The 19,895-nt window shown below is 37.6% G+C and overlaps 1 long non-coding RNA gene across 1 annotated transcript in view; it reads right to left on the reverse strand.

Annotated features, from left to right (window-relative positions):
• Nucleotides 1–9,613: 9,613 nt before the first annotated feature.
• LOC127493017 (uncharacterized) overlaps nucleotides 9,614–19,895 on the reverse strand; it is a 45,330-nt gene continuing 35,048 nt past the window's right edge. The window contains exon 2 of the long non-coding RNA XR_007922912.3: nucleotides 9,614–10,886. This is a non-coding gene — a long non-coding RNA (uncharacterized LOC127493017). The remainder of the gene's footprint in view (nucleotides 10,887–19,895) is intronic.

The following is a 19,895-nucleotide window of genomic DNA, read 5'->3' on the forward strand; positions in this document are numbered from 1 at the left end:
AATTCTTAATAATCCCTCAACCAGACTCTTGATTTCTGTTTTGATTCATCTAGTTTGCAAATCTGACATTCTTACTTCAGGAGTAAAAAATCTGGTTCTCTTTGCTTCTATAATAAAATCCAGATATATCAGCATAGCAAAAAATTCCTTCTTTAATACCATTTTCCACTTTGCAGATTATGATAAGATCAGTCTGAGTTTTACTCTTCCACTAAACATATTACTTCTACTCTATGTCACTGTTAAGGTAGATCTTTATGTTTAAAATACCTTGTTTCATAAGTAGGGCAAGTTCTTATTATTCAGAACTCAACTTGCACCTTGTATGTTGGTAAACTGCCTCCCCCACTCATAGCTTTGGCACCATTCTAGAATATTCTCCTAGCAACTACTACTTCTTTAAAATTATTTCATTATGTTTGAGTCTCCTCTAACAGAAAATTTTTCATCCTAATTTTCTTAAAGATTGGCATATGGTAAATATTCAAGAAATAGTGGTTGAATTTTTAGTGAAGACTAAATGCTCAGTATGAAAAAAAATCTGATCTATGTAGAAAGCTTCCTTCAAAAATTATTGTTTCATTGTAAATAACTGTTGTTATTAAACTCAACTCCTAGTGTCCAGTGCTTCTTCACCTATAATCAGAGTTTTTCAATAAAGGCACATATAGTAAATATTTAGACTTTGCAGGCCATATGGCCAACTTCTCAACGCTGCTATTGTAGTTTGAAAGCAGATATCACTGATACATAAGAGGTTATTGATACATAATACACAGCCTCACTGTATTCAAACATTATTTTCAAAATTGACTTTATTTACAAAAATAAACAATGAGCTACTTTTGGATAGGGGGCCATAGTTTGCCCACTCCTGATCTACAAGTTTCTAAACAGGCTTTTTAAAAATGCATGGGTAGGCTTTTAGCCTGGTGGCTAAAACTACTTCCTGTGTTGTGCTGCTTAGGTTTCATCGTTGATTACAGCTCCTGACTCTGGTTGCCTGCCAAAACATACCCTGGGAGGCAGTAATGGTTGTTCAGGCAATTGGGCCTCACCCACTCAACTGGGGGACCTGGATTGAGTTCCTGGCTCCTAAGTTTGGCCCATTATGCCTTCGTTGTTGCCTGCTTTTGGGGTATGAACCAGCACATGGAAGCTCTTTCTCTCTGTCTAATAGAAAAAAAAATCAACATCTCTCTTTCATAGGAGACCTATATACTGCTGTCATATCTCTAATAATTCCTAATAAATTCCAGCACATTTTGAAATACTTAATACCAACATGGATAAATGATGGACAGTTGTCTTTACCATCGTTGCCATAAGGGTGTAGAGTGAAGATATGCTCGTGTAGTATTGAAGAAAATAGATGTTGACCTCACCAAGAGGTTAGAGCATTCACCCACAATCAGGCTATCCATGTAATGATGATCATGCTAAATCCAGGTCAAAATAAATGCAAGATTGGTTCTCAGAGATGATAGAAATCAGAGCCCAGTCCTGGTCAATGTCTGCACAGTAGCCTCTGTGAAGACCTGGAGCAACTGAAAAAGATTCGTGCCCAAAGTGGGATTTGCCAGCTCCTCAAACTTCATGTCTAAGGCCAGCACTCTGAGGCCATGTGTATGTCTCTGAAGAAACAAGTCTATAGGTCTTATCTATTAATAGTTTGCATTACTAAAAAACCCAACCTAAAGTAACTGGTGTCTACTAAGCAAATTCTCTTCCTCCACTTGAAAATAGATGCTTAACCATGCCCAATTTATTGGCACTTTCATCATTCTTTACAGATTAATGGTACATCCTTTATAGATTAGATACACAGCAAAATTTGAACATTTCTCAAATTGAGATGCAATTTCTCAGAGCTGAGAAATTAGAGTAATTAGGTTCTCCCACTTCGGCTTCTCTTTTTCTTGGTAATGAGTCTCTCCTCTCTCTCTGCTCTCTGTACTCTGCTCCCCAATAAGACCTAAATAAAACTGAGGTTAATAGCTTAGTTTTTCCAAAATAATCTTGCAACAGCAGATCATGCCTCACATGATTCTACCCAATACCTGCTGGTGGTTCATCTTATTTATTTATTTTTTTTCCAAGTCTTAAAGTATAATTTTTATTTTATTTCCAAGTCTTACAGTATTTTAGGAGTAAGTATATGGAATAGAAACACATCTATATATTATAATTGAAATGATAGTGATAACTAGCATTTAATACTTAGAACTTACATGCTTTAAAAAACACACTCTCTAGTTCTTACAACATTGTGAATTAAGTTTTTTTTGTTTAGTTTTGTTAGTTTTTTTTATTTTGCTTAAGGAATACAACTTCATGCATTTAATATATACAAACTTGGGAACATGATGACTCTTCCCCTCCACTTCACTCCCTTCTTTCTTCTTCCTCCCTCTTCTTTTCCCATTCTTATTTTTTACAGAGATCAATTTTCAGTTAATTTTATACTCTTAGGATTAAACCTACACTAATCAGAGAAGTCACCAAATAGTATGAAGAAAAAAAAAAAAAAGAAAAGAACAAAAATAAACAACTAAGAGAAACATTGTGGGGCCGGCACCATGGCACAACAGGTTAAAGCCGTGATCCAAAGTGCTGGCATCCATATGGGTGCCAGTTCTAGTCCTGGCTGCTCCTCTTCCAATCCAGCTCTCTGCTATGGCCTGGGAAAGCAGTAAAAGATGGCCCAAGTCCTTGGGCCCCTGCACCCACGTGGGAGACCCAGAAGAAGCTCCTGATTCCTGGCTTTGGATCAGCGCAGCTTTGGCCGTTGTGGCCATCTGGGGAATGAACCAGCAGTTGGAAGACTCTCTCTGTTTCTACCTCTCTCTATAACTCTGTATTTCAAATAAATAAAATAAATCTTTAAAGAAAAAAAAAAAGAAAAACATTGTTCCTCTGCAGTCAAGGCAAGGGCTATTCAAAACCATTGAATCTCAAAGTATTAGTTTCACTCCTATAAATTACATTTTAAGTACTCTATTAGTTACCACAGACCAGAGAGACCATATGTTATTTGTCTTTTTGTGACTGGCTTATTTCACTAAGTGTAATGGTTTCCAATTGTATCTATTTTGTTGCAAATGACAGGATTTAATTTTTTAAACTGCTTTATAGTATTTCATTCTTTATAAATACATCATAATTTCTTTATCCTGTCTCCAGTTGATGGACATCTGGGTTGATTCCATATCTTAGCTATTGTAAATTGAGCTGAAATGAGCATGGGGGTACAGATCACTATTTTATATGCTGATCTCACTTCCTTTGGATAAACTCCCAGGAGTTGGATGGCTGGGTCATATGGTAGGTCTATATTAAGCTTTCTGAGATATCTCCATACTTTCTTCTACTGTGGCTGTACCAGTTTACATTCCTAACAACAGTAGATTAAGGTACCCTTCTCCCCACATCCTCACCAGAATTTGTGACTTTCCAGTTTCTTGATGTAGGCACTAATTGCTATAAACTTCCCTCTTAACACTGCTTTTGCTGTATCCCATAAGTTTGATATGACATATTGTCATCTTAATTTATTTCCAGAAATTGTTGGATTTCTTTTTTGATTTCTTCTATGACCCACTGTTCATTGAGGACCATGTTGTTCAGTCTCCATATGTTTGCATGTGTTCTTGAGATTCCTGCTTTGTTGGTTTCAAACTTCAATCCATGGTGACCAGTGAAGGTGCATGGTATGATTTTGATTTTTTTTTTTTTGCATTTGCTGAGACTTGCTTTATGGCCTACTATGTGCTCTATCCTAGAGAAAGTTCCCTGTACTGCCAAGTTCCATGCCACTGCAACTGTGGCATGAAAAGTTCCATCGATACAAGTTAGGTCCATTTGGTTCTTAGTTTTGATTAGCTCTGTTGTTTCTTTGTTGATTTTCTGTCTGGTTGATCTATACATTGATGAAAGTGGGGTTAAAGTCCCCTGTAACTTTTATATTGGAGTCTATGCCTCCCTTCAGATCTGTTAACAGTTCTTTTAAATAGCCAGGTGCCCTGTAATTGGATGCATATACATTTATTATAGTCACATTTTCCTGTTGTATTGTCTCTTAATTGTTACATAGTATCCATCTCTGGTTCTTTTAACAGTTTTTGTATTAAAGTCTATTTTGTTTGAGATTAGGATGGCTACCCCTACCATTCTTTTCTTTCTGTTAGCATGAAATATCTTTTTCCATCCTTTCACTTTCAGTCTATGTGTATCTTTGTTGGTGAGGTGTTGTGTTTCTTGTAGGCAGCAAATAGATGGGTCTTGTTTTTTATTCTATTAGGCCAATCTGCATCTTTTAACTGAGAGTTGAGGCTGTTTACATTCAAGGTAACTATTAATAAGTAACTACTCTGCCTTGTCATTTTTCCATAAATATTCCTATCATTTACTTTGGATTTATTTTGTACTTTTATTGGGGGATTTTCTGCTTTCTCATTCTTTCATTATGATGGATTTCTTTCTGTGTTTCTGTCTGTAGCACAACCTTTAGCATCTTTTGTAAGGCTGGATGTGTGGTGACAAATTTTTTCAATTTCTGTTTGTTATAGAAGGTCTTCATTCATAAATGAGAGCTTTGCAGGGTACAATATTCTGGGTTGACAGTTTTTTCTCTTAAGATTTGGACTATATCTTGCCATTGTCTTCTAGCCTGTGGGGTTTCTATTAAGAAATCAGCTGTGGTTCTAATTGGAGATCCCCTGAAATGAATCTAGCATTTCTCTAGTGCACAGTTTAGAATCTTTTCTTTATGCTTTACTGTGGCAAGTTTCACTACAATGTGTCTTGGTGACGATCTGGTCATGTCTGTTAGGAGTCCTATGTGCTTCCCATACTTAGACATTCCTTTCCTTCTCCAAATTAGGGAAGTTTTCTATAATTATTTCACTAAATATGTCTTTTAGTCCATTCTCTTTTTACATGCCTTCATGCACTCCTGAGACTTGTATGTTGGGTCATTTGATACTAACCCATAGATCTCTAACACTGTTTCTAAGTTTCTAATTTCTTCTTCTTCTTTTGTTTTGTTTGACTGTAAAATTTCCAGAAATTTATCTTCTAGCTTAGATAGTCTTTCTTCTGCCTCACCAACTCTGTTAAGGCTTTCCACTTCATTTTTTAATTTGATCTTTTGAATTCTTCATTTTTAATATTTCATTTTGATTTCTTTTTAAAATCTCAATTTCATGGGAAAATTTTTTTCATTCATATCATATATGGTTTCCTTAGTTTGTGGATTTGCTTCTGATTGCTTTTTTTTTTTTTTTTTGGACAGGCAGAGTTAGACAGTGAGAGAGAGAGACATAGAGAAAGGTTTCCTTGTGTTGGCTCACCCCTAAATGGCCGCTACGGCCAGTGTACTGCAGCCGGTGTGCTGTGCCTATCTGAAGTCAGGAGCCAGGTGCTTCCTCCTGGTCTCCCATGCGGGTACAGGGCCCACGCACTTGGGCCATCCTCCACTGCACTCCCGGGTCACAGCAGAGAGCTAGACTGGAAGAGGAGCAACAGGACAGAATCTGGCGCCCCAACCAGGACTAGAACGTGGGGTGCAGGCACCACAGGCAGAGGATTAGCCTAGTGAACTGCAGTGCCAGCCTCTGATTGCTTTTGAATGATCTTATGATTAATTTTTTGAATTCCATTTCAGGCATTTCCTCAATCTCTTTATCTTCACATTCTAATATTGAAAGGTTGTTGTGTTCCTTGGGAGGAGTCATAGTGTCTTCCTTATTCTTGTTTCTTTTATTTTTAGACGTTTTAGAATTTTTTTTTCTCTGATGGCTTTTATCTTTGAGCTATGCCTTCTGTGGCTTAGTGATATGTCTACACTTTCAGTGAATCCCAAGAGGTATGTGGTGGGTGTGGCCAGGGAGCTCTGGTCAGTGCTCCAAGATGGGGAAAGTATCCAGGGTCACACCCAAGTTAAGCATGGTAGCCCTCCTCTGGTTAACTAGATGGAGAGGAATGGTCACCTCTATTGGTGTGACCACCCCTTCTCCTTCAAGCTGAGGACGGCCCAAGTGTTAGTTCCTGGTGTGTTCAACCCTCATCCACACTGCTGTATGAACCACATATATCTGCATAGTCCTTCCTGTGAGCACGGTTCACTCTGCTATGAGCTGCTCTAGGCAACCAAGGAGCTCTGAGAGTGTGTAGCAGCCCTCTGTGATTGCCCGGAACCCAGCTACACCCTGCCTCCTCTCATGCAGTCACAGTGTTTTCTCAGTCTCAGCTCCCAGGGCTCTCAGGATCAAGGAGTACAAGTAGGGCCACTGTTCCCTTCTAGCCCATCCTGACTAGATGGGTACTGAGGTGTTCCCAGGGCTGCTGTCCATATGCGTTCCAGCCCACTAGATTGAGTCCAGTCCTCCCAACCAGATTCGATGTCAGTGGGGATATGGGTTTTTCTCTCTAGTAAGATCTCTGGATCATAGGCATGCACAATACCCACCAGCAGCCCAGCTCATTTTACAGTTGTGCTGGGTGTGTAGGAGAGTCCCGCAGGCGGCACTTCCCTGCTGTAGGGATGGCTCCCCCTCTCCACCCATTGCTGCGTCGGTGCAGTTGGCATGATGGAGACCTTCCCATCAGTTGCTTTTTAACTGCTATGGTTGCCCCTGCTGACTGGGTAGAGGGTGCCCCTGATAATTGCTGGGTGCATGCACAAGAGCTAGAGCAGCTGCTGCCTGCTGATGTTCAAATAATGGTGCCACCCCTCCCACCACGAGTTGCAGTCACTCTTATGGGGGGAAGGGGGGAGAGAGAGAGAGAGATGCCCTGCTCCCCCATGCACCCGGGTGAGCAATCGTCCCACTGCCATGAAGGATCCAGGCAGGACTCCAAAAGATGCAGTTCACTAAGCTCTCCCTCCAGTTGTATCAACAGCGGCATGGGCCTGTGCAGTCATAGCTCACCTGGTTTGTCAGCGCAGGCTTCTTTTTCCCAGATCCAAGCTACTGGCTCCTTTGTTGCTTGTTGCTTCATTGCACCTTGCTTCATGTCTGCACTTTCTGCACAGGTCTGGGTCATTTCTACTGCTTTCACAGGATCTCTCACTGCAGTTTCCCCTGTGGCTTTACCCTGAGAGTGTACAAACTCCACTTTTTTATATGAATTTCACTTAGCCTAAATCAGACTGCCCTGTGGCTATTCCACAATCTTGGAACCCCAATTTTTTTGTTTTAAGATTTATTTTATTACTTATTTGAAAGAGTTACAGAGAGAAGGAGGGAGAGACAGGGAGAGAGAGGTCTTCTATCCACTGGCTCACTCTCCAAATTACAGCAATGATGGGGGCTGTGCAGGCCCAAGCCAGGAGCCAAGAGTTTCCTCGGGGTCGCCCACACTTGGGGACAGGGCCTCGAGCACTTGGGCCATCCTTCACTACTTTCCCAGGAGCATTAGCAGAGAGCTGGATCAGAAACCTAGCCTCTGGGACTTGAACTGGCACCCATATGGGATGCTGGCACTGCAAGTGGCAGCGTAACCCACTGTGCCACAAAGCTAGCCCCATGGTTCATCTTTTTACAATAAACTTTGAAAGTTATTTATTGTTCCTTGAATTTTTCCAAATCTTACCTTAAGTTGATCTCTAAGTACCCTCGTGTACTTGCTGTTGGTTGTGTTTCCTTTTCTCATTTAACACTCTTTATCGTCTAAGAGGAGGGTTCCATTCACTTCAAAGGGATAGCAGACTATATAGAATTTTTACTTAGAGGAAAAAGTATTCAGCAATGGTGGATAAAGGGATGACGTAGTTCACCAGGACTTGAAATCTACATATTAGAATGTGAAGCTCTGTATTAGTCACCTTTTCATTACTTTAACTAAAACATCTAATAGGAGCTTCTTAGGAAGGAAGGTTTATTTTGGCTTACAGTTTGGAGGTTCACAGTCTAAGATTAAGTGGCCCCGTTGCTTCAGGCAACTGGTGAAGCTGGAGGCTGTGGAATGACAGTCACATGGCAAGCTAGGAAGCATAGAGACACAGAGAACATGCTCTTCTTCTATAATCTACCCTCTCATGAGAGCTCTCTTCCAAAACCAAGCCCTGAAAGACCTAAAGATCATCCCCTATGCCCAGCTCCCAAACACCATAATTAGATCATATCTACATCCTTAATCCATCTATGTTAACTGTTGAATATCTTTTTTTTTCACTAAGTAATAAAACTTTGGACTTTAAATATCTGCATGAATTTGGGGAACTAAATCCTGTTCAAACCACAACAACAGCAAATATTATTTTCTGTGTTTATATATTTGGTCCACTATTCAACTTCCATGTCTAAAACAATGCTTGATACTCAATAAATATTTGTTGAATGAATCAAAAATGGTTATTCTTGGGCAGTACAACATTCAGGTCAAAGTTAAGACAAACAGAGGACTGACTATGTTCATGACCACATAATCAGGTAGGCAGAGCCTGGGTAAGGAAGTTCCAGGATGGGTGGCTTGAGTAGATGGCACCAGACAAGTCTGCCAGCAAGCAGGTAGCAGGGCTTCAGTATTGCAAGGTGCTAGGAAAAGTAATGCAGACTGGGAAAGGAAGCACGCAGGAACGGAAGCAGGGACTAAACCCCTGGTTTAGATGTGGACCTTATCACTGGGGATGGCAGCAAGGCTGTCACGATGAGGATCCCCAGATTGCTGAAAGCTCTTTAAATTGTTCCTAACATAGCTTCAATTCTATCCTAAAGGTTTAAAATAGGATTTCAAAAATTCTATTAGCCATAGTTTTTCTTTAAAAGCAAAAGAAGAACTGAAAGCATTTTGTAGCCCTCACTTTGTGCCCACGCAGAGCTCTCTGGTAAAATGCTAAACTTAAGGATACAGTTAGCAGCCATGCATTTGAGATCCCTGCAGAGTAGCTCATAGACAGTGAATTTACAGAGGGATGGGGAACAGACCAGGTGGGACCAGATGATTCTTTAGAGTGAAATTCTTTTTTTTTTTTTTTTTTTTGGACAGGCAGAGTGGAGAGTGAGAGAGAGAGACAGAGAGAAAGGTCTTCCTTTTTCCGTTGGTTCTCCCCACAAAGGCCGCTGCGGCCAGCGCGCTGCAGCCGGCGCACTGCGCTGATCCGAAGGCAGGAGCCAGGTGCTTCTCCTGGTCTCCCATGGGGTGCAGGGCCCAAGCACTTGGGCCATCCTCCACTGCACTCCCGGGCCATAGCAGAGAGCTGGACTGGAAGAGGAGCAACCGGGACAGAACCCGGCGCCCCAACAGGGACTAGAACTTGGGGTGCCGGCGCTGGAGGTGGAGGATTAGCCTATTGAGCCACGGCACCGGCCTAGAGTGAAATTCTAATTGACCTATATGTCTAATTTTTGCTTTTGGGTGAAGGTCTCTAGGATACAAATGTTAAAGAATGAAAGGGTTTTAGCAGGTGAAGTAATTATTCGGTGACACATTTTCTTGCAGTTGATAAACACCCTTTTTGTCTCGATGACTGTATTTCTAGTTCCTAACTCAATGCCTTTGGAAGGCTGAAAAAAAAAAAAAAAAACAAATGAATAGCCAGTCAGATAACCTAATTTCACTTTTTAAAAAATTTCCATTTGTTGGATAAGAATTGACTATTTTAGTGTAGTTCAAATTCTTGAGTTGTGTCATTGTTTATTTTTTCTGCATGCTAAATGAAAACATATTTTACTACATCACATTATCATAAAAATAAAAATTACAAAAATAATGAAAAACAGTTACAATTTTGAAAGAGAAAACATAAGAAATAGAGTTCAATTTGAGATCAGATTTCTTTGCATAGTTGCTACATATTAGAAAAACAATACATAATACCCAATCAAATGATTGAGCAAGAGGAAGAATCAAATTCATTTTCAGACATAAAAACTCTCAAGCGTAACTACATTTCAAATCTTGTTAAGGAAAGAGTTGAGAAATAAGCTTCAGTAAAATGAGGGCCAAAGGCAAGCATTTTGGAAAGAATTATCCAATGCAGAAAGTTCCTGGACAAAGCCTATGCAATAGGCTTTATGACAAATTCGCTTGGTTTGAAATATAAAATGGATCATTACTCACTTTTTAGAAGGACAATCAGGGATGGGGTCTTTTCTAAGGTATAGCAGAATGGTGCTACAGAACTATTACAAGTAAGATGTACATTGACTTATAAAGTCATTTTTCTCTGTTCTATTTTTAAAAGGTTTTGAGCAAGATTGTTAAAGAGCTGTTAAAAATACTCTATCACATCAAGTCTGTGATTGTTAAGGTACTTCCAGGGTAAAAAAATAGTAAAAAGACAAAATTTACTATAAACTATATGATATTTTAAAGTGTATAACTTTTAACTCAAAACACATAAGAATTTACTTAAAAAGCAATACAAACAAGAAAGACATACTAATGCTGTGAATAAGTAGAGGATTTTGGTACTTTGGGATTAAATGACCTGGATTTGCAGACCAGCTTATTCATTTGCTAGCTTCATGATCTTGAGCAATTTGCTTACCCTCTCTGCAGTTGTTTCCTCACTTATAAAATGGAAGTGATCATTTATCAACCCCATAGCACTTTTGTGAGGATTAATGATATAATGTAGGCAAAAGGTTTGCCATACAGTGGAAGCCATAGCACAGTGACTGTTAATATTACATATTCAGTTTATAGATATATTTTATGTGGATAGTTGTTCATGTGACTTCTCAGTAATTCAGTGACTTGCCAGGCAGCAGAAGCCCACAGCTAGGTTCAGTAGGAACTGGAACATGGGGTGTTGCTAGGAAGAGAAATGAAGAACTGTTGCATTGCTGAAGGAGTTGACACTCAGCACTTGGAGATTTTGGTAGAGCTGCCTCTACATAGGAATCCAGACTGGCAACGGGACCAGTCTCAGGAAGGCCCTGTCAACAAGAACAAAAAAGAACTATCACTACCTGGATCGTCCCTGAGAACTGGGCAAAGCTGCTGACAAGATGTCTAGCAGTGGTCAACCTCAGGGTTGCTGCTGACCACACACACCAATGGGGAAAGCTTCCGGAAGAGGAATTAGGAAAATCCAAAAAAACTTGAAGGCGTCTAACTCCCTTTCTCAATCACGGCCTTTGCTTTAATGCCATAAGAGTGTTAGCTCCCAATTCCATGAGGCATCCAATGCGGGTGGAAAAACTATGTTCTGTCAATTCACAGTCATTGAGGATGGTCAATGATCATTTCCTGTCAAGAAAGTTGGAGACCAGAGTCTGAATGAGAAATCCAGCCAGTTTTGATGTTTGATCTAAAACCTGATGATTCTCAGGCTGCCAGGAGATTTTTAAAATACTTTTTTTCTGGATAAGTTTAAATTCTCCAAACAAAAATTGTGAGGTAGCAATACAATGGATTCCCAAATACCCCCTACTCTATTTATCCATATTAACATCTCATGTTAGTATATTTGTCACAATTATTGAAGCACATCCAGCTTCTCTTAATTTTTTTAATCCAAAAATCATTTTAAGGCTTATTTTTTATTTATATGAAAGGAAGAGTTACAGAGAGAGGAGGAGATACAGAGGGAGAATGATCTTCCATCCCCTGGTTCATCCCCAAAAGGCCACAATTACAGGCTAGGCCAACACTGGGAGCCTGGAGCTTCTTCCAGATCTCCCATGTAGGTGCAGGGGCTCTAGGACTTGGGCCTTCTTCCTCTGCTTTCCCAGGCACATTATCAAGGAGCTGGACTTAAAGTGGAGCAACTGGGTCATGAATCAGTGTCTATACAGAATGCTGGTCTTGCAGACAGAGGCTTAACCTGCTACTCCACAACACCAGCCCCAATTCAAAAATCTTTAATCACTCCTACCCCTCCAAGCCTCTGGTAATTCTGTGTTTAGATAGAATTATTGTTGTTTTAATTAGCTCTCACATGTAAAAGAGAACACGTGGTATTTGTCTTTCTGTGTCTAGCTTATTTCACTAAACACGAAGTCTTCCAGGTCCATCCATTTTGCTGCAAAATGATAGGATATCATTGTTTTGTGTAAGTGAATAGTATTCCATTGTATGTGTGTGTATATACATACTATATATATATATATATATATATCACATTTTCTTTATCTATTCATTTGTTGATGAATGCATTGGTTGATCCCATATTTCGGCTATTGTGAACAGTGCTGCCACAACATGGTGGAGCAGATATCTCTAATACAATGAGTTCATGATTTGGGGGTACATACACAGTAGTTGCATTGCCAAGTCATAAGGAAGTTCCAATTCTAGGCTTTAAGAAAGCTCCATATTATTTTCCACAGTGGCTTCACTAATTTAAATTCCTACCAACAGTGAATAAGAGTTCCCCTTTTGTTACATCCTCACAAAAACTTGCTGCTCTCTGTACTGAGTGATAGCCGTTCTCACAAGGGTGAAGTGACATCTGGTTTTTGCTTTGATGTGCATTTCCCTGATGGCTAGTGATGTTGAGCATTTCTTCATGTTTATTGGCCATTTGCATTTCATTTTTTGAGGAGAGCCTATTCAGACCCTTTGCCCAATTTTCAATGGGATTGATTTTTGTTGTTTTTTGAGTTGCTGATATATCCTAGATATTAATCCTTTGTCAGATAGGTAGCTTGCAAATATTTCCTCCCATTCTGTCAGGTGTCTCTTCACAATATTGATTGCTTTATTTACTGCACAGAAGCTTCTAAGTTTGATATAATTCTACTTGTCTAGTTTTTGCTATCATTGCACTTGCTTTTTGGAGTCCTATTCAAGAAATTATCACCTACATCAATGTCTTGAAGTATTTCTCCTATGTATTCTTGTAACAATTTCATAGTTTCTCATCAAACATCTAGATCTTTGATCCACCTTTTTTTTAATGTATTTATTTATTTGAAGTCACAGTCACAGAGAGGGAGAAACACAGAGGGAGATCTTTCATCTGCTAGTTCACTCCCCAAATGGCCATAATAGCCAAGACCAGGTCAGGTGGAAGCCAGAAGCCAGAAGTTTCTTCTGGATCTCCTTCATGGGTGGCTTGGGCCATGTTATGCTGCTTCCCTCAGGCCATTAGAAGGGAGTTAAATTGGAAGTGGAGCAGCCAGGACATGAGCCGGCAAACATATGGGATGCCAGCATCACAGTCTGCAGCTTTACCCTCTATGCCACAAGGCCAGCCCCTCTTTGATCTGTCTTGGTTTGAGTTGTTTATACTGAGATATAGGTTCTAATTTTATCCATATGTATGTGTGTATGTATATTATCCAGTTTTACCAGTACAATTTACTGAAAGACTACCCTTTCTCCAATGCATGTTCTTGGTACCTTTGTCAAAAGTCAACTGGCTGTATGTATGTGGATTAATTTCTGGGAGCTCTATCCTGTTCTACTGACCTATATGCCAGTTTTTATGCCATCACCATGCTGTTTTAATTGCTATAGCTTTGTAGTTGCTTTGAAGTCATGTGTTGTAATGCCTCTAGTTTGATTTTTTTTTTCTGTAGATCATTTTGCCTATTCTGGATCTTCTGTGAATGCATTTATATTTTAGAATTTTTTCTAATTCTATAAATAATTCATTGATATTTTATAGGGATTATATTTAATCTATAGATTGCTTTAGTTAGTATAGTCATTCTAATTATATTAATTCTCCCAACCCACAACCAAGAAATACGTTTTTTTGTGTTCTTGATGCTTTCTTTCACCAATGTTTTGTAATTTTCATTGCAGAGATCTTTCATTTTGGTTAACTTTTTTCTTAAATATTTGATTTTTTTGTAGCCATTGTGAATGGGATTTCTTTCTTGGTTTCTCTTACAACAAGATTATTATTGCTATATAAAAATGCTATTTTTTGTATGTTCATTTTGTATCCTGCAACTTTATTGAATGCGTTTATCAGCTCTAACAGCTTTTTTGCCTGAGTATTGGTTTTCCATGTCCAGCATCATATCGCCTGTGAACATGGATATTTTGGCTCCTCTTTTTCAATTTCAGTGCCCTTTATTTAGGTTCTCTTGCTAATACTTCCACTATTATATTGAATAAAAGTGGTCAAAGTAGTGTCCTTGTCTTATTCCAGATCAGAAGGAAAAACTACTTTCAGCTTTTCTTTGTTAAATATGATATTGGTTGTTGGTACATCATATATTCTTCATAATTTTGAGGTATGTTTCTCACATAAATTATTTGCTGAGAGCTTTTATAATGAAGAGACATTGAAACTTATCAAAAGCTTTCTTTGCACCTATCATGATGAGCATATGTGTTTTGTTCATTCTGTTGATTTAATTTATTATATTTATTCATTTTCTTCTATAACTTTGGGTTTGTTCTTATTTTTCCACATCCTTCAGGTGCATTGTTAGATCATTTATTTGATACTTTTCCAATTTTTCAATGTAGGCACTTATTGTTGTGTTCAATAAGTTTTGATAAATTGTGTTTTTATTTTCATTTCCATTCATTTCAAAGAGGTTATTGATTTATCTTTTAATTTACTCTATGACCCACTGTTCATTCAGGAGTGTGTTGCTCAGTCTCCATGTGTTGTATGTTTTATAGAATTTCTGTTGTTGTTAATTACAAGCTTCATTCCATCGTGGAATGGAATTTCTAAATTTGTTGAGATGTGTTTTATGGCCTAGCATATGGTCTATCCTAGAGCATGTTCCATGCATTAATGAAAAGAATATGTACTCTGCTGCTGTTGGATGCAATGTTCTGTAAATATCTATTAGTTCCATTTGTTCTATAATGCAGGCTAGCTCTGTTGTTACTTTATCTGGGCGATCTGCCCATTGATGAAAGTGAGGCGTTGAAGTCCCCCATTATTATTGTATTGAAGCTTAGCTCTCCCATTAGATACCTTAACATTTGTTTAACAAAACTGGATACCCTAGCTTTGGGTTAATATACATTTACTATAGTTCTATCTTGTTGAATTGATCCCTTAATCATTATATAATGAACTTTATGTCTCTTTTAACAGCTTTTATCTTAAAGTCTATGTTGTCTGATATGAGTATAGGTACTCTTGCTTTCTTTTGATTTCCATTTACATGGAATATCTTTTTCCATCCTTTCACTTTCAATCGGTATATATTTTTATTGGTGAAATGTGTTTCTTGTAGGCAGCATATAGATGTTTATCCATTTAACCAGTTTATCCATTCAACCAGTCAGTAACTTTTAATTAGAGAATTCACATTTACATTCAAGGTTATTGTTGATAAGTAATGACTTGGTCTTGCCATTTTCCATAAATATTCTTAATGTTTGTTTTGAAACTCCTGTGTTCTTTTACTAGGAGGTTTGCTGCCTTCATATTCTTTTATGCTGCTTATTGTCTTTCTCAGTTTCTGTACATACTGCATCCTTAAGTATCAAGACTAGCTTGGTATTGACAAATTCTTTCAGTTTTTGCTTTTCTTGGAAGATCTTTATTTCCCTTCATTTATCAACAAGAGCTTTGTTGGATAAAGTATTCTGGTTTGGCAGGAGTTTTTCTTTTAGACCTTGAACGGTGTCTATTCTTTCCTGGCCTATAGGGCTTCTGTTGAGAAATCTGCTGTCAGTCTGATCTACCTGTAAAAGTGACCTGGAATGTCTCTCTTGCAAATTTTAGGAAATTCTTTTAGTATTTTACTTTTGAAAGTCTGACTATAATGTGTCCTGGTGAGGATCTTTTCTGATAGTTGCTATTTGGGATTCTACATATTTCCTGTATTTGGTTATCTATATGTTTCTCCAAATTGAGGAAAATTTCTGCTATTATTTCATTGAATAGGTTTTCTAAGCCACTACTTTTTTCTATTCCTTCAGGAACTCCTTCGACTCATGTTTGTGGTCATTTGATGGTGCCCCATAGATCCTGAACACTGTTTTCATTCTTTCTAATTTTTTCTTCTTTTTTGCCAGGTTGAGATGTTTCCAAAGATATATATTCTAGATCAGATATCCTTTCTTCTGTCTCATCAAATGTGTTTTTAAGGTTTCCAATTTTTTATTATTTGACTTATTGAATATTTCACTTCTTTTGTTTGGGATTTTTGTTTGTTTTTTCATTAGGCTGAAGTAGCTTCTTAGACTCCTGTCAGCTTGCAGGCTGGATTTGAAGTTAGTGGGAACTGTGGAATTCTCCTCCAGTGACAGCTGCTGATGGCAGAGGCTTCAGCATGTTCTTTCTAACTTACCTTGGCAAAATGGTATTTTCCATCAGGAATTGGTCATGTAGATGCAAGGACTGCTGGTGCTGTGTCTCGTGGCAGCATGTCTCTCCTCTCTCTTCACTGTCCCAGAGTCTCTCCTCTGTTCTGTTAATTCTTCAATGGAAACTTCTCTCAATCAGCCCCTTGAGAATGTGGTTCTTCTTACAGTATTCTGGTATCTTCCTGTGGCTGAGGTCAGTGTGGCTTCTCATTATTCAACCATCTTGGATCTTCCTAATAATTGAATTTTGAATGTTGAACCAGACTTGCATCTCTGGGGTAAATCCAACTTGATTATGATGTATGATCTTTCTGATGTCATGTTAGACACAGTTTGATAATATTTGGTTACAAATTTTTGCTAATTTAATTTAAGTGAATCAAGGATATTGGTCTTCAGTTTTCTTTCTGTGTTATTATTTGATTTTAATATTAGAGCAATGCTAGCCTCATAAAAAGAGTTTTTCAGAGTTCCATCTTGTTCAATATTTTGGAATAATTTGAAATGTACTGGAACCCATAACAGCCAAAGTGATTTTGAACAAGAAAAATCAAACTGAAGGCATGACAGTACCTGATTTCAAAACATACTACAAAGATTATAGTAATTATAACAACATGGTACTGGCATAAAAACTGTTACATAGATCGATGGAACAGAATAGAGAGCCCAGAAATGCATACTTGCAATCAATTGATTTTTGACGAAAGTGTTCAGACAATACAGTGGAGTAAAGATAATCTCTTCAACAAATGGTGCTGGCAAAACTGGATGTATATATGTAGAAGAATGAAATTAGATCCATACCTCTCACCATATACAAAAATCAACTGAAGATGTATCAAAGATCTAAATTTAAAACCTGAAACTATGAAGTTGCTGGAAGAAAATATAGGAGAAGCACTCCAAGACATTGGTGTAGGGGACAACTTCTTGGAAAAGACTCTCAGAGCACATGCAATAAAAGCAAAACTGAACAAATTGGACTAAATCAAAGTCAGAAGCCTTTGCATAGCAAAAGAAATGATCACCAGAGTGAGGAGAGAGACAAAAGAATGGGAAAAATATTTGCAAACCACCTGTCTGACGAAGGAATAGTATCAGCAACTTAAAAATCTCAACAAAAAAACAACCAATCCAGTTGAGAAATGAACAAAGGACTTCAATAGATAGTTCTCAAAAGAAGAAATACAAATGGCCAACAAATACATGAAAAAATGCTCAGCATCACTAGTCATCAGGGGAACGCAAATCAAAACCACAATAAGATAGCACCTCACCATTGTCAGAATGGTTAAAATCCAAGACAGAGAGTAACAAATGCTGGCAAAGACATGGACAATGGGGAACACTTATACACTGTTGGTGGGTGTGTAAATTAGTGCAGCCACTGGAAAAATAGTGGAGGTTTCTTTAAAAATTACAAAAAGACCTGTCATATGATCCAGCAATCACACTACTGGGTATATACCCAAAAGGCTTGAACAAAATGAATCAAAGAGATACCTGCACCACTGTGTTTATAGCAGCACTGTTCACAATAGCTAAAATTTGGAATTAACTAAAGTGTCCATTATCAGATGAATGGATAAAGAAAATGTGGTATATATACACACACAGTGGAATATTATTCAGTTATAAAGAATGAAATTATACCATTTGCAGCGAAATGGACACAAATGGAATACATCATGCTGAGTAAAATAAGCCAGACCCAGAAATACCAGTACTGTATGTTCTCCCTTATGTGTGGGAGCTAATTCTTAAAAAATAAAGAAAAAAGAAAGAAATACTGTGTGTATCAGTATTGCTGCAAACACAGTTTTGTAAAACTTTGTTTCATTCCTTTGTCCAACCAATGGTTAAGAATGTTACACTACTGTAGTTTAATGAGATTACTTTAAAATTCATTGTATATGGGTAGAATGGTCATTTTTCCATTCAATTATTATTTATAGTCATTCTCTATATTCCCACCCAACTAGGGTTTTTTTTTTTTACTTTTTAAACTTCTTATTCAGTGAAGTAATAAGCCTCTTTACTGTAATATAAATTTAAAATATTCTATCTCAAAAACTAATAAAGGGAGAGAAAAGGAGAAAGAAGGATGATGAGAAGGAGAGGGGGGCAGGGAGAAAGGGATGGAGGAAAGAAAATCATTATGTTCTTAGAATTGTACCTACAAATCACATTTAATCTGTTAAAATGGACTTAAAATAAAATGTTTTAAAAATCTGATTCTCTAGGAATTGTTGGTAGAGTAGAATGATTAAGTGCTAACATTTCATGCATGTGTACTAATTTATTTTGTGGTTTTCCAACACGTGCAGTGACCTTATTTATTTTCTTCATCTAGTGTTAACTGATATCTCTGAGTGATAAAATGTTAACTACTAATTACCACTGGTTGGGTACTTATACTGTTAAATGTTTATTTATACTGATTACTGCTAGTGGGTTTGTACTTTTGCTTGCAGTTCTATAAGATTTTTTTCATACACAGCCTAATGCTCCAATTACGAACATTGGTAGGAAGCATTGTGAAGTCTTCTTGGAGAACTGTCTGCTGTCTTACTATATACTCCTTGTAAGCTTTTTTATCTAAATACTGATTGGTCTGAAATGAATATTGTATTTTCAGGTTTCATTGGACTGGTGTTATAATGGACTATCTTTCTACATATTTTTATTTTTAATCATTCTATGCCTTTCTGTTTAATTTACTTTTAAAATGTATGTGTATGTATCTTAAATTGACAAAAATGAAATGTGTTTAGCATATAAAATGATGCTTGAAAATACTCATATAGTATTAATGGATAAATCAAAACAATTACCATATGCTTCAAAAGAAGAAGAAATGTATTAGAGTTAGTTTCTCTTAAAATGTTTTGTAGAATTCAGTAGTAAATCCATCAGGTCCTGGACTTTTCTTTGATAGGAGGTTTTTATTTACTGCTTCAGTCTCATTGCTTTTTAAATGTGAGTCCTCGGGGATTACTTGAGTCTTTAGTTGGGGTGGATGCAAGGGATTTATTTATAAATGTTTAGTAAGAATAGTGATGATGACGTTCACATATATATTTATATACATCCACAGCATCACAGCCCTTTAACAATAAGTGATGAGAAAACATTACATAAGGTTAAATAATATATATTTACCCTAGGACTGGGAACAGTTTCTTAGTTCAAATTCCAGCTCTTCCATCAAATGGCTTTTCTTTAAGGGTCAAGTTTGTCATCTGAAAGTGGGATTTTAGAAAAAGAGGAATTCAAGGTCTCTTCTAGCTCTAACATCATTTGATCTTACCACTTTATGGTAAGGTCACAGGTGTGAAAGCCAGGGTTCATCCTCTCTGTTTCTCCATTTATGCCTTTAGAATCTCCTATTTTACCTTGTTGTATTCCTCCATGGCAAGTTTCTACTAAATGCCCCTCAATGGGGCTTCTCTGTCTCTCTCAATTTTGGTAATTTACTAAAGGTTTTACATTGTGATACAAAACTCCATCACCAAACCAGCAGAGGGACCATATTCTCTGACAGGTTGGAACACATTAGCTTTTACTTAGCCCAATCACTTTCTAGACTATTATTGAATGTGTGCACTTTCACAGTTCTAGCCTCATAGTGCTTACGAGTTCTCCTTACAAAACTATTAACCCATATATAACTGTGTCCCTATTCCAATGGAGACAATTGTCTTCAA

Source organism: Oryctolagus cuniculus, chromosome 5 (assembly GCF_051225735.1).
Source record: "Oryctolagus cuniculus isolate XC-2025 breed Fujian yellow rabbit chromosome 5, ASM5122573v1, whole genome shotgun sequence".
In the NCBI taxonomy this organism is placed as follows: Eukaryota; Metazoa; Chordata; class Mammalia; order Lagomorpha; family Leporidae; genus Oryctolagus; species Oryctolagus cuniculus.